The sequence below is a fragment of the Rissa tridactyla genome, chromosome 2 (genome assembly GCF_028500815.1).
Source record: "Rissa tridactyla isolate bRisTri1 chromosome 2, bRisTri1.patW.cur.20221130, whole genome shotgun sequence".
NCBI lineage: Eukaryota > Metazoa > Chordata > Aves > Charadriiformes > Laridae > Rissa > Rissa tridactyla.
Window position 1 is genome coordinate 102,717,764 of NC_071467.1, and position 13,348 is coordinate 102,731,111.

Sequence of the window (13,348 nt, forward strand, 5' to 3'; positions counted from 1 at the left end):
CCAGCGCTTTCAGTGTGTGGAGTGAGTTGCACAAGTATCATCGATACAGGGCGTTTGGTAGTGCTATCATCTTATTAAAGCCAATGCCCTGTAGCTTTTGGACCCAGAAGAGTTTCAGTTGCTTGGAATTCCTCTCAAAATACTGAATGGGGGCGGGGGGAATCCATTTTTTCCATCTAGTTAACATTGCTGGTTCTGCTTTCCCCATTACTGCAACTTTATAGAATGAAATGCTGCAAAAAAAAAAAAGGCTAATTTAAGAGCAAATCCACCCTAAAAAGTAAAAATCAATCTCTCTCTTCGCACAGGGAGCCCAAGGGAATAGAATACCAGGAATCATGGGTATTTTGCTGCTAGTTTTGACGTATGTTCTGATGAAAAAGATCAATGGTTTTCTCTTGGGGATAAAAGATTGCAAGGTCCAAATAGCCAGAAGTTTGTATGTCTATTTATCTAATGGCAAACAGTACAGAAGTCAGCAATGAGCACCTTTTCCTTGACAACAAGTGACAAGTAGGCCATTGTACCACAGTGCTACCATTGTTTAACTCCTTCTGCAGGTAATTTATAGGAGAAGGCAGAACAAAAGCGTAGAATAATATACCTTCTGCTGAGTCAACCCAAATTTGACCCAGAAAGCTCTAATTAAATACTTTTTTGAAGTCCTAATGAGTAATTGAATAGTTTTCATGATTAAGAATGTGCTGCTTGGTCCAAAGAGACTGAGTGTTTTACTTGTCATGCTTTGTCTTTGTTCCTTTTCCTCTTTTTACTCATTAATCCTTCTCAGAAATTATATGAGAATGCCAAAAGTCTATCCATTATTTGGTTGCCACACAGAAGCAACGAACAAATCAAGGCACCGTCACTTGTTGGAGCAGTGACTGTGAGTGGTCTGGTGTAGTGGATAGTCCTTTTCCTCATACATGACTGGGCAGTTATAGGAGTACATTCTACACCAACATTTAATCTATTACAACAATTGTTCATTCAGATGGCTCTGAAATTTGCTTTTCAAACATGCTAAAATCAGTGAGTAGCTAAAATATACCTGAATGAATTAAAGGAGACTTGACTTTTGACACAAGGAATAAAACTTATGGTAAGGATTTTGAGCAGCAGAAAGACCTGCAAGGCAAATAATCTCTATAATATTTATTGCAGTCAAACTGTGTCCCCAGCCCCATATTTTGTTTTGTGAGAGCATTACCATAACCATCACCTGAAACTGTCTAGTGATGAGGTTTAAATCTTAAACATACTAATGACTCATACAGATTTTGGGAAAAAAAAATAAATCTATGCAATACTTGATACCTGTTGCTGGAACTGCCTTTGGTATGTTATACCCCAGCACCAATGACCCAAGCAAATTGTCGTTGCTGCTGCTCTTGATTCCATTCTATTGCCAGTTGTTGGTGCAGACACATCCTGTCAACACATTGTTTTTAGGGCAAATCTTTGAGAGCAGCGTTGCATATATCTTACGCTGCTGGCAACTTTTTCTTGGAACCTGTTTTTTTTATGATTTGTTATGACTACAATAAGCAAACTCATGCTAGTAAGTCAGTCTCACATTTCTTAAATGTTGAAAAACATACCAAAAAGCTTTAGGTTCATATCCATGGTATTCATGTCTGCAGGCAGTAAGAAAGTTGATTATGGTATTTTAAAGTCTAATCAAAAGTTACCAGGCTGACTTTTACAGGTACTGAATCTCGTTGACATGGGATGACCACAACAAACACTTATTGAGAACAGAAACACTGCAGGTACCGGTCACTCCAGGCTTAAAAATATCCACTTAAAGCTCATGAGAAGACCTTCTTTTTATTAAGTAGCTGCCCTGCTTTTAGAGTATATGCAAAAGAAAACTAGCTTACTGGTTGAACAAGTCTGTCCTGCTCACCCAAGTACTGCATGGTAAATAGGACTGACTGGGGGGTTTTACCTTAAAGCTGTGATATTTGGTGGCAAATCAGCCCATTTCCACCAACTGAGCTGTCTTAAACTTGCTATCACATCCTTCCCTTCAGTATGGTAAGTGAGGATCACACAGCTTTGCATAGAAATTCAAATAATTGTATAGCCTTCAGTAAAACATAGACGCTGGCTGCTAGCACACACGGCTTTCATTTCATTGTGCAACTTTCACAAACAAGGACAGGAAACGAGACAGAAACTCAGGAAAGATTAGGAGTCTTTCCTCAAAGCTGGAGTGATCTCTTAAGAAAGCAGGTTGATGGTGGGTTTCTACTAACTGAGATTTGGGAAAAGACCTTTGCTGAAACTCTCTTTCCAGCCTGCATGAGAGAGGACCAAGTGAGAACCTAAAGCTGAAGACGCTGGCTGTGAAGGACTGAATCCTAGCTGAGGCCTCTAAGTAGTTGTGCGATATGTATTAAGGCTAATAGTTGGAGACTGAAAAAGTGCTTCAGAGCTCTCATAGAAGACCAGCTCCTAAGAAGCTTTTGTGTAAATTATACGTGTAGATGTGTAAGTGAAGGAAGCAAACTCAAAAAGGGAAATGGATTGAGGAAATAGGAAAGCTACAGCAACTTAGCAGTACGTGCCAAATACAAAATGTAGAAAGAGAGAAGCAAATTTCATTTTTTGGTCTTATCCTCCCAAAAGCAAAACTGAGCCTCTGCAAGGAGGCAGCTGTGTTTTCTGTGTTGGCTGCAGGGCAGCACAGGGCCTCTCGCTCTGCTGCCAACATGCTGGGGATTTGCAGGGGATTTAGTCGAAGGAGGGGTGGACTGAAAATGGTGAACTCAACTCACCTTTTCTGTGAAGGGATCCAACCCCATGCCTTCCTTTCCTCCTGTGAGGTTATCTTGTAATCCAAGAGTACCACCATGCAGTGATCCTAGTCAGGATATTAAAAAAATGGTTTCTTATTCAACTCCCAAACGCAGTCTGGCATGCAAACTAGTTATTTAATGGATGTGCATAGCTCATAAAAGGAACGGGGCTGTACAGTTCTGTACCCAGAAAAATCACAATTCTCAAAAAATATGTTTAACATAAATAAGAAATAATCTACTCAGACACAAGGCTGATATGTTACATTTCCTTTACAGAATTTATTTAAAACTTATACCATGTTTATTTTATCTCTGTCTAGCAAGAAAAAGTTTGATTAAATAAAAACATCTTTTCCTCTCTTACAAACAAAATATAATTACTTGAGACGTAGATATTAGGACCTGTGCACATTTTATTGAATTAACTTCAAAAGAGTCAAAAGGGAACACTCACTGATAAATCCTTGGCAAATTTGGAAAGCAATGGCATCCATAAGCAGTGAAATTCTCATTATCATTTCCGGTATGATAATACGCTGTATCTAAACCAATGAATTGGTCATTCATTGTATACTCTACCTTCACAATGAGAGTGGATGCAGCTGGAAGAGCCTCGGTACGAGATCAGAGCCATACAAGTACTGAAGTTGCTTATCTTGCATACTGTATTTGTTTGATCCCCTTAAGCTGTCTGACCTTGCATTTCATTCTGTGTTGGGAACCTCTTTCCCTCTGTTAGCCTAGTAATCAGCATTTTCTGATTTGAATAACAGTGTCAGTTAAGCATTGTGAAGAATTGCATACAAATATTCACTTGTGCACTGCAAACTCTTTCCCTATGATTCACACCAAAGTGTGATAATTAATCTGTTTTAGTCAGCTCTAGGAATATATCATCAATCTTGGGAAAACATAAAAGAGCAAATAGATGACAATCTAGCCTTTAGCTCATTTTTATGGAGATGGAAGTGGACCATAGAAAAGGTCGGATTCAAGGTCAGGATGGAAGCCATTGAAGAAGCCCTGATGGGGCTGGTTCTTCCTCCAGGTCCATTCAATCTAACCAGCCAGGTACATAAATAGACTCCTTCAGCTTCTGGGCAAACCAGCATCTTCACATAGCAATCAGACAAGCACAAGCAATTTACTGCTGAGATCATTTCGGTGATATGCTACAAAAGGCGTGAAAAAAACTTCAGCTATAAAAATATTATCTACTTTTTATAGGCAATAACTGTATTAAATTAATGGCTACTTATGAAGACTTATTTATACATCGAATAGTAATTTAATATCTTGTTAGGTCAGACTTTTAATTATTATCTGTTTTAACTTATATATGTTTCATAACTAGATTTGTAGGTGTTTAATTTTATCCAGCAACTTGACATGGTACAAACTAATTGCAGACTGCTAATCTACTAGTGATTGGAGCTGGGATTTCTTTTACACTACCTGTTTTATTACATTAATGGTCAAATCCTGCTGCTACCAAAATTAATAGGAAAATCTCCCACTGATTTCAGTGAATTCAGGTTGTAGCCCAAATTGTAATTAGTAGCTACTCAATTTTCCTCTAAATAAGGCAATGTAGTGGATTGTAGAGCAACTTATCGACAAAAAACCTCATTCAATAACAATATGATCTGCCGTGTTTATATATTATAACTTCAAATTCTGACTTGTAGCAATAATATGGTCAAGCTGTTTTTCTTAAATAAAATAGAGGGGAAATGAGTTATTCAAAATGATAAAGTCTTATCTAGTCCAGGTCATATTTCATTGTGTGAAAATAAGTGTTTAAAACAATGCATGCTGTAAACAAGAAGGTAAGTTATAATAAAGGTATTATTATTTCAAGTTTTGCTGCAGATGTTTGTCAGGTAAATTCAATAATTGTAACAGTGCTTAATGTAATTAGTAATCTATTGGTATTTCCAAACTTTTTTTGAGTTTTAGTATATGGCTATTCAAAATTGGAGTGAAATGGTATTTTGCAGGTATATTTTCCAAAGAAATATGTTCATTGAATTTTTAAAGTGATTTAAATCCATCATTTATGATTAGAAGGGAGTGAGCATTTCTCAGGTTTTGAGCAACTTTTTCAGCCATTTAAATATTTTTCTTCTCTTCATCTGACCCTAAGTTTGAGTCATTTGAGTATGAGCATGCAATGAAATAAGGAATGGCTTTGTATGATTTCTCATGCTATTAATGCTAAATGAGTGATCATCAGGCATTCTGTTTCCTAGTTTTAGGTCTGGGACAAATGTTTACTTTTCAGACAACTTTTTTTTTGGTCACAAAGACTTATTTATGTTTCCCTTTACATATACTTGTTAATATGGAGAATTTCCTGTGTATGGGCTAAATACAGTAGCGTATTCGTCATTTTTCTTTAGAGATAGCATTATCTGTAATTAGAATACTTAAATGACAGCTTCAGTGGGTTCAAATAGTGGAGTTTCATAGTAGTTTCCTAAAATTAAGACTGAATATATGCTCTGCAGGATGCAATTATTCTTTCTGTCCTATGTAGGTTCAAATACCATCCTCATTTAGGTGTATCTGAGCTCCCTCCAGTAGTGCATTAAGCAATCTGACTTAACATCTATCACATGTAGTTCAGGCGCTCTCTCATCTCCACCCCAGGGAGAGAACTGTGTGCCTAGTGGCGTGTTTTGTTTTTGTTTTAAATGTCCAAGGAAAGTGGGTAGTGTTAATGGCATCAGACATCCATTTCCTTGCAATTAGCTGTCTGCGTTGTCACAATGCCCCTGCTGCCTTTAAATGCTGTGGGCGAGAAAAGAGAGAAAGAGAGCATGTTCATCAAATTTCATTCCAGTCCTATTTGAAACACCACCGCTCCCCCCCTTTTTTTTTTTTGATTTTTGAGATATACTCTAAAGATGCATGTAATTTTTGTGGGGTTTTTGTTTTTTTGTTTTTTTTTTACAAAACTTAAGATCCACAAAAAGCAGATTCATGCTGCCTGGGATATTTTGCAAATTCAGGTTGAATTATTTTGGATTTTTTAAAAACTGGCAGCAAAGAATAGCCCTATATTTTCAACAGAATGTGTTTATATTTAAAACAGCAGTTTTGTGAAGCAGGAGAAAACAGGGTGACTCCTGCAATTTTCTTCTGTGTGGATCCTGTGTGTAGACCAACAGACAGTTTTATAAAAGGGTGCAGTGGGAGAGCAGCATCTCTGGGCTGATTGAGCCATAGCCATTTCGGAATCATGTAGATTCAATAGGATTTGTCTCAGGCACACAGAGGGTCCCCATTTTCCAAACAATTTGATGGGTTTGAGAGTTACCTCTTTCTGCCGTCTTATTTCAGTAATGCTTTTGTCCACAGTATAATTACTTAAAGAGGCTTATAGATGTTTCAAATTTAAATTCTTTACCATATTCATTTTCTCATTGCTTCAATGTGCATTTTTACCTTCTGTGCTAGTAACTCTGGCCTTTGCCAGAGCCCGTGTCCCAAATAGGCACATGTGATTTAACCTACTGAGCTGCCAGGACACCTCAGCGAGGTACCGGCCTCTGGTCTCATTCTTCTAGGTGCTGAGTGCTTTCTGACACCTACTGAGGGCTCTCCATTGGCAAAGGACTCAGATGTGCAGAGAGCACTCCTTAACGGCCTGGCAGTTTCTAACAGGATTAAGTCCTTGTCAGTGTTTTTCTACAGTTAGCTTTTTTTTTTTCCCCTTTCTTGATTATATGGAAGTTCTTTATAAAAAGCATTTTGATTGCGCCAAAGTGTAGCTATTATAATTGTACACAAGAACTGGGGGGGCAGCATATAATGATAGATATTTTTCATCATGGACGAGCTGCAATCATCACAGTATGCACTTCCTCTCAGCTGTGCAGCATGGGGAAGCTCACTGTGTAAATTCTGAGGAGGTATATTAAAAGAAAATATTTAGGGATGTAGCAGTCGATGAAAAATAAATTGGAAGTATGCTGAGTTAACGAAGGAGCGACTTGCAGCTCTTAGAAGTGTGACATGCTTTCAAAGAAAGCTGCCACCAAACAACCTTTCAGCCAGAAATGTAAATATGGGTTTACAGTCTGTGGTGGTGTAAACAAAGGCTGTGTTTAAACTGGGACCCTGAGTACGTCTAAGTTTCTGGGTCTCCCTGTCTGTCCTAGCTGTATCCCAAGCTAGCACTGAGGAGGCCCTAAGTATGCAGCATCCACTTACTTGTGGTCTCTTTGAAGAAGATACCAGATGTATAGGTGAGAGAAGAGGTGCAATGTCTTTTCTGGCCATCCTCTTGTGCCAGGCAGTGCAGGGATCCAAATGTTTCAGCCTCTCAGGACTGTTCTTTTAACTGAGGCCAGAGATACTCATCAGCCCCTTGTGCTTCAAGTTTTGTGGAGCTACCTTGTGGTAGCTCCTTGCATTCAGCCTGTTTACAGGTCCTGTTCTCACTCCCTAATTCCTGGTGCTATGCGTTTCAGAGGATAGGGAGAGCGCACTGTTTTTTCTGCTCATAAATGAAATGGAACAGGGAAGGCAAGGGTTTCCATAGCTTGGATGGGATGTGAAGGCCGGGAAAGGCTTGGTACAGACTCCTTTAACTGAGTTATTCTCTGATTCTGGCATGCTTTGGGCATCACGTGTTTTGGCAATATTACATAGAGGCCTCAGGAGGAACAGTGCTGAGGTATAAGATTAAAAAGTCCTAATTCCTACTCTTCAGGTGCCCACTGAAGGTGACTGGTATACAAGGACCACGGCAGTATGGCAGTTATAAATGGACACATGAATCCCAAATTGCTTGGCCCTAAGAAAACTGTATTACTATGGCAAAGCTACTGAGATGCTCCAGTCCATGGTGGCCTGTGTGGTCTGGCCCTGCCTGAACTGCTGTGTTTCTGCCTCTACTCATCCATTGTTCTTCCTTCTGCAAGAGGGTAGCACACCTTGGGTGGCATCTCCTGTCGACCCACGGGGAGGTGGGGCTCTTCCTGTCCTTCCAGGAGGTAGTCTTCCCTCTTCTGTTTGTCAAAAGATAAAGAAGGAAAACTGTGCTCCCAGCATGGGAGCACATTAGACTGGAAATTTTGGTCGTGATAGAGGGAGGAGTAAGAAGGATTTCCAGTCCTCTGGATCTTCCTTCATTTGGACCTCGGCTCACTAGGTGAGGTACGACTCACTATGAAGTTGCAGATTTCAGAGAAGAGGCAGGTTACCTCCCTGACCACTTGCTCTGGAGACAACCACCATCAACATTTTTGTTCGGGGCTGGGAGGAAGAGCTACTTCAGTATTTTGAAAGATTCAAAAAGTTGCCGGTGGCTGTGCCTGTGAACACGCGCTGAGGTTTAGACACCAAGGAAAGCCATGAGCCAGCAGTGTGCCCAGGTGGCCAAGAAGGCCAACAGCATTCTGGCTTGTATCAGGAATAACGTGGCCAGCAGGAGTAGGGAAGTGGTCATGCCTCTGTACTGTACTGGTGGGGCCTCACCTCGAGTGCTGTGTTCAGATCTGGGCCCCTCTGTACAAGAGGGATGTTGAAGTGCTGGACTGTGTCCAGAGGAGAGCTACCAGGCTGGTGAGGGGTCTGGAGACCAGGTCATATGAGGAGAGGCTGAGGGAGCTGGGCAAGTTTAGCTTGGAGAAGAGGAGGCTGAGGGGAGACCTCATTGCCCTCTACAACTACCTGAAAGGAGGTTGTAGAGAGGTGGGTGTTGGCCTCTTCTCCCAGGTGAATAATGACAGGACCAGAGGAAATGGTCTGAAGTTGCAGCAGGGGAGGTTTAGATTAGATATTAGGAAGAGTTACTTTACTGAAATAGTGGTCAGGCACTGGAACAGCCTGCCCAGGGAGGTGGTTGAGTCACCATCCCTAGAGGTATTTAAGAAACGTCTAGATTTGGCACTTCAGGTCATACTCTAGTGACAGAGATTGTAGGGGTTTTCTTGTGTGTATGGTTGGACTCAATGATCTCAAAGGTCCTTTCCAACCATGAAGATTCTAAGATTCTATGATTCTATGATTCTATGATTCTATGATTCTATGAAAGGCAGTTCAAGAAACCCAGCATAATCTGAGGTGAGGTATGCTAATAGGAAATAATGAGAAAACATAAAGCCTCTCCTTCCTGAGCTGTTGGTATAAACTTCTCACCAGAATCTTCCCCTGAAGGTGTGCCTCTGTCTCAAAGCAATAGGGGCACTTGCTTTCTTCTCACCACAGTAGGAGGAAAGATAATGGTGGTAACCCAGTGCAAGAGTTTGATGCATTCTCCACGGCAGGCGAACCAGATTTTGACTCCTTCTCCTGGAATTCAAACAAATAGGCTCTGTCTCCCAGAAAAGGTGCCTAAATCTTACAGGATTAATGCATACCGCTATTAGGTTGCAGGCTATTGCTGAAATATACTCAAGATTCACCAGATCAGTAAAGGAGAGTGAAAAGTAGTTTGATATCATTGCATCACACAGTCCCCCTTTGAAGGGGAGAGCAGTTTGTGAACCTCACTGATGCATTTTGATGCATTACTTATCCAGGGAACATCTTACATAAAAGGCATAAACAGGCCAGAAAGCAAAGTAAGAACCTAAGTCTCCCTATGTCACTAATCAGCTGCGGGTCTTTGAACTTTGGGATTTTTTCCTTTCTTCCTTTTTCTTCCCAATATATTCTTCAGCCATATTCTGTACAGTGGAATATGTTCAATGGAGAAGATGGCTGGCACCTATACCTACAGGTTGGTATCTAGAACACAAAATATGGACGTGAGAGTTGAGGATTTAAACCACACAAAGAAGGTTTTAATCTCCGGGGTTATTGCTCCAATCACTTCTTTAAAGCAGAAAGGAGGACATCTCGTTTCCTGCTGTTTTGGAAGAAAGAAACAACTACCAATGTATTTTGGGTGGTCTGAACCTACTGTATGTTAGTCACAGGGGGCTGGACTTGATGATCTCCAGAGGTCCCTTCCAGCCCCTACCATTCAGTGATTCTGTGTGATTCTGTGCTCTGGGAGTATCTACGAAACAAGCCTATGAGGAAAGAGGGACAGAGGAACACGTCTTTCTCTGATCCTGTCTGGCTTTAGAACATATATGCCATGTCATCCTAAACTGAGATCCTTCATTAGGCTTGTAAGTCCTGTTACGGAAATGGATATGATGGTATTGTAGCAAGTAGTGTGGACCAGTATCTGTGGAGCGAAACAGTTTCTGCTGAGGACTTCACATCTGTACTAGACACATTTGATGAATTTTTACTTCGGACGCAGTCCCATGGGCTGAAATCCTATTTGCATTTAGAGTGCATCAGGTGTCCCCCTGGAGCACATCTTGCAGCTTAGTTGTATCTGAAAGAGGCCTTGTTTATGTGTTCAAGGAGTGCTCCAGGCAGGCAGAAGCATGGTGAGGGAGCAGTCAGGAGATTTGGTTCGAAAGCACATTCCCCATCCAAGCTCAAACACAGATGCACTCTGCATGAGTACTTTTACAAACAAGCACTGGTAAAATTTGCAGAAGTGCCTAACCAGCGTAAGCATATAATCTCACAAATTCCAACAGCAGTCACACAGCCAATGTGTGCAGGTACTTCTTTAAGCACAGGGATGTTTTTGGAAAATCAGGCCACAATTTCCCACAGGTAATTTGTGGTGGAGCCAGATTTTGAACTCGATTCAAGTCATAATCCAATATCTGAATTTAGCCACAAGAATATCCTTACTTATTTGGCTTTCAGTCTTGAACCTTACAAACTTGTTTGAGCAAATGTTCCAGAAGATTTTTTTTCTATCTTTCCTTATGTCTTTCCTTTTATTTTTGTTTCCAGTGAAACTTTAGCATGTTGTCTTTTACCATGGTTAAATGAATTCTTTAAAAAAGAACACACAGTATAGTTCTCATGTTTTCCCTATCTCCTCTTGAGCCATTTCTCTGCTGAATTTTCTGATATTGACTCCCTCTTTTTTTGACAGTGTTGTGTCTAATAGAGTCTTAGGTTTCCTAATAAGCAATGGGGGAACTAGACTGAAGGATGAGGAGAACCTTGCAGCTGAGGTTACAATTGCATAACTAGATTTTAAGCAACTAGTTGTTTTCTTCAAAGAGTGACAAAGAAGGTCTGAAATTTAATTTTTGTGCTTTCAGCACTTTGTGGCTTGGCTTTGAAACCATTTAAACTTATGTACAACCCGTCTGATGTGTGGGTGCATTTTTAATTAAAAATGAAAAAAAATATTTATATTAGCTAATGTTTGTATGTAATTGACTTGAAACACATAAGTTTCATGCCAATAGTGGCTGTAGGACAGAAATCAGAACTTTTTTTTTGTTGTGACAAAATCTACTCTATTTCCTTGTTTGAAAAGAGAGCGAGAAATACAGTGTTAGAAACAAACATTTTTTTAAGTAGAAAAGGTTTGACATCACACTTTGCTCATGGTAATAATTTTCAAAATTGTGAAATCCCAATGCTCTTTTCATGACTGGCAGTAAAATAATTAGCTATTATGATCAGGAACTTTCCATAACTGTAACGTCGCACTTAACTATGAGGCATTCAGAAGTTAGGCCTGACAATTGGTACTGGAAGCTACTGTATTTGTTTGGCAGGGAACTACATTTTAAAACTTGTTTTTTCCTACTTCTGAATTTTTCTATCATTATAAGAAAACTCACAGAAGGAACACAGACCCAGATCCATTGGCATGCTTTAACATGTGCAGATAACGAATATCGTAAATGTGCCTTGATCATCTAAGAATCACTTTGATTCAAGACCTCATAGAAGGTCTTCACCGAGCACCTTCTTGTTGTGGTGAGACAATGGAAAACGAACCAGGAAAAACTTCTTGAGTGAAAAAAGAGGTAACAGAAGATGAGTTGTTCGAGCCTTAATGAAGCACAACCCCATCCGAGAGACTTGGCTGGATTTGCAGAGGTTTGAAGGACTGACCCCAGTTGGTACAAAGAGGTGGTTCTCCAGAGCAGCAGAGCCGGTGTACATGCATGTTTTCTAAACGGCAGATATGGATTTGAAATATAAAAAGATGCCTGTTTTTTAACCAAGCTTTCTGGGTACAGATGGAGACTCGTTAAAATACTTAAAGGATCCTCAAGGAATCAATCATCAACAGAATCTAATGAAAGAACTATTTTCCTAACCATTTTGGCATTGTTTGGAAACAGTCTAATAATCTTACATTTACTGCAATGACTCTTCGCAAGGGTTTTATTACTAGTATAGAAACCATTATTATTATAAAAGACATTTATAATTAACACTTTATGACAGAATGATTTAAGAGAATAATATTCATTGTAGCTAAGCAGCTGTGAAAACAAATAAAGTGGTAATGCTAATTAATTTATTGCATTAATGCAATTAATGTGAATTCAAAGAGCTGACAGAAAATAATATGTTAGTAGCTAATAGCAGATTTTTCAAAGAACCGGGACACATTTTAGGCTTTCAAAACTGTATTTGTCTCAACAGCACTAAAAAGCATTAAAAAATAACCACTTTATTGATGTGCATCTTCAATGTTCATTACAATAAAGAGCAATCTTGCTAAATAATACTCCAGGATAACCTTTTGACCCCTAATCAGTGCACAGAAATCCTTATAGTTGGTAAATACATTAGAGAGACTAAAATAAACAAGGCTATTGTTCTACCCTCGGTATAAATATACGGCATTTAGAGCTCTCTGTGAATGGAACCTATTCTTTCTGTCTCTCGATCCAGCTTTAGTCATGCAGATATGGTTAGCAGGGTCTCATTTTGCATTCTCAGTTTGAAAATGAGTCTGCAAATAACAGCTAGTTTTTAGGTCACCTTTCTTAGGGTTTTCTGTTTCTGTTGCAAGAATCCTGGCCAAAAAATTTCTGAATTAATATGCTACTAACCTTTATGTACTTTGCATCAAGACAGCTTTGGTATCTAGCTAGCAGCAGTAGTCTCTTCCTATTTTATTTGAATGGTATGGTCATTAACTACTGTGAGCATGTAAATTGTGTAAAATTAAGTCAGTGTAAAATTTTGCTTGCATGGTGCTCCTAACTTGGCCACAAATGCAATTTTTCTCCCATGTCTTCATTTTAGGCACTTGAATGCTGGTAGTGCTTCAGTGCCTTCTTACAGCTCTCCCAGCATCCTGAGAAGCTTGAACAGGGCTCTCAATTGTTGGGGAAATCACACAGAGGCTTAACTTATTTGCAATGCCAAAAAGTCACAGGAGAACCCAAGGCTGGGTCAGAGCAGGGGGAGCAACACTGGGGACCCACCAACCCCAACCTGCTCTTGCAGCGCAGTTGCCGCTGTCCCGTGAAGGCTGACGTGGCTGCTGAGGTACTTGAGGAAATTCCCAGGAAAAAGTTAAAGCCTTTTCTGTTAGTTCAGCTGGAGCATGAGGGGTCAGGGTATGAAATACCGCTTGAAAGGCAGAGAGCGATCAGGTTAGCCGCTGAAGGTTTGTGCTAATTTGAGCTATAAGGTATAAGTCTTGACAGACCAGCCAACCTGAGTTAAAAGCACCAATGCACCCAGTT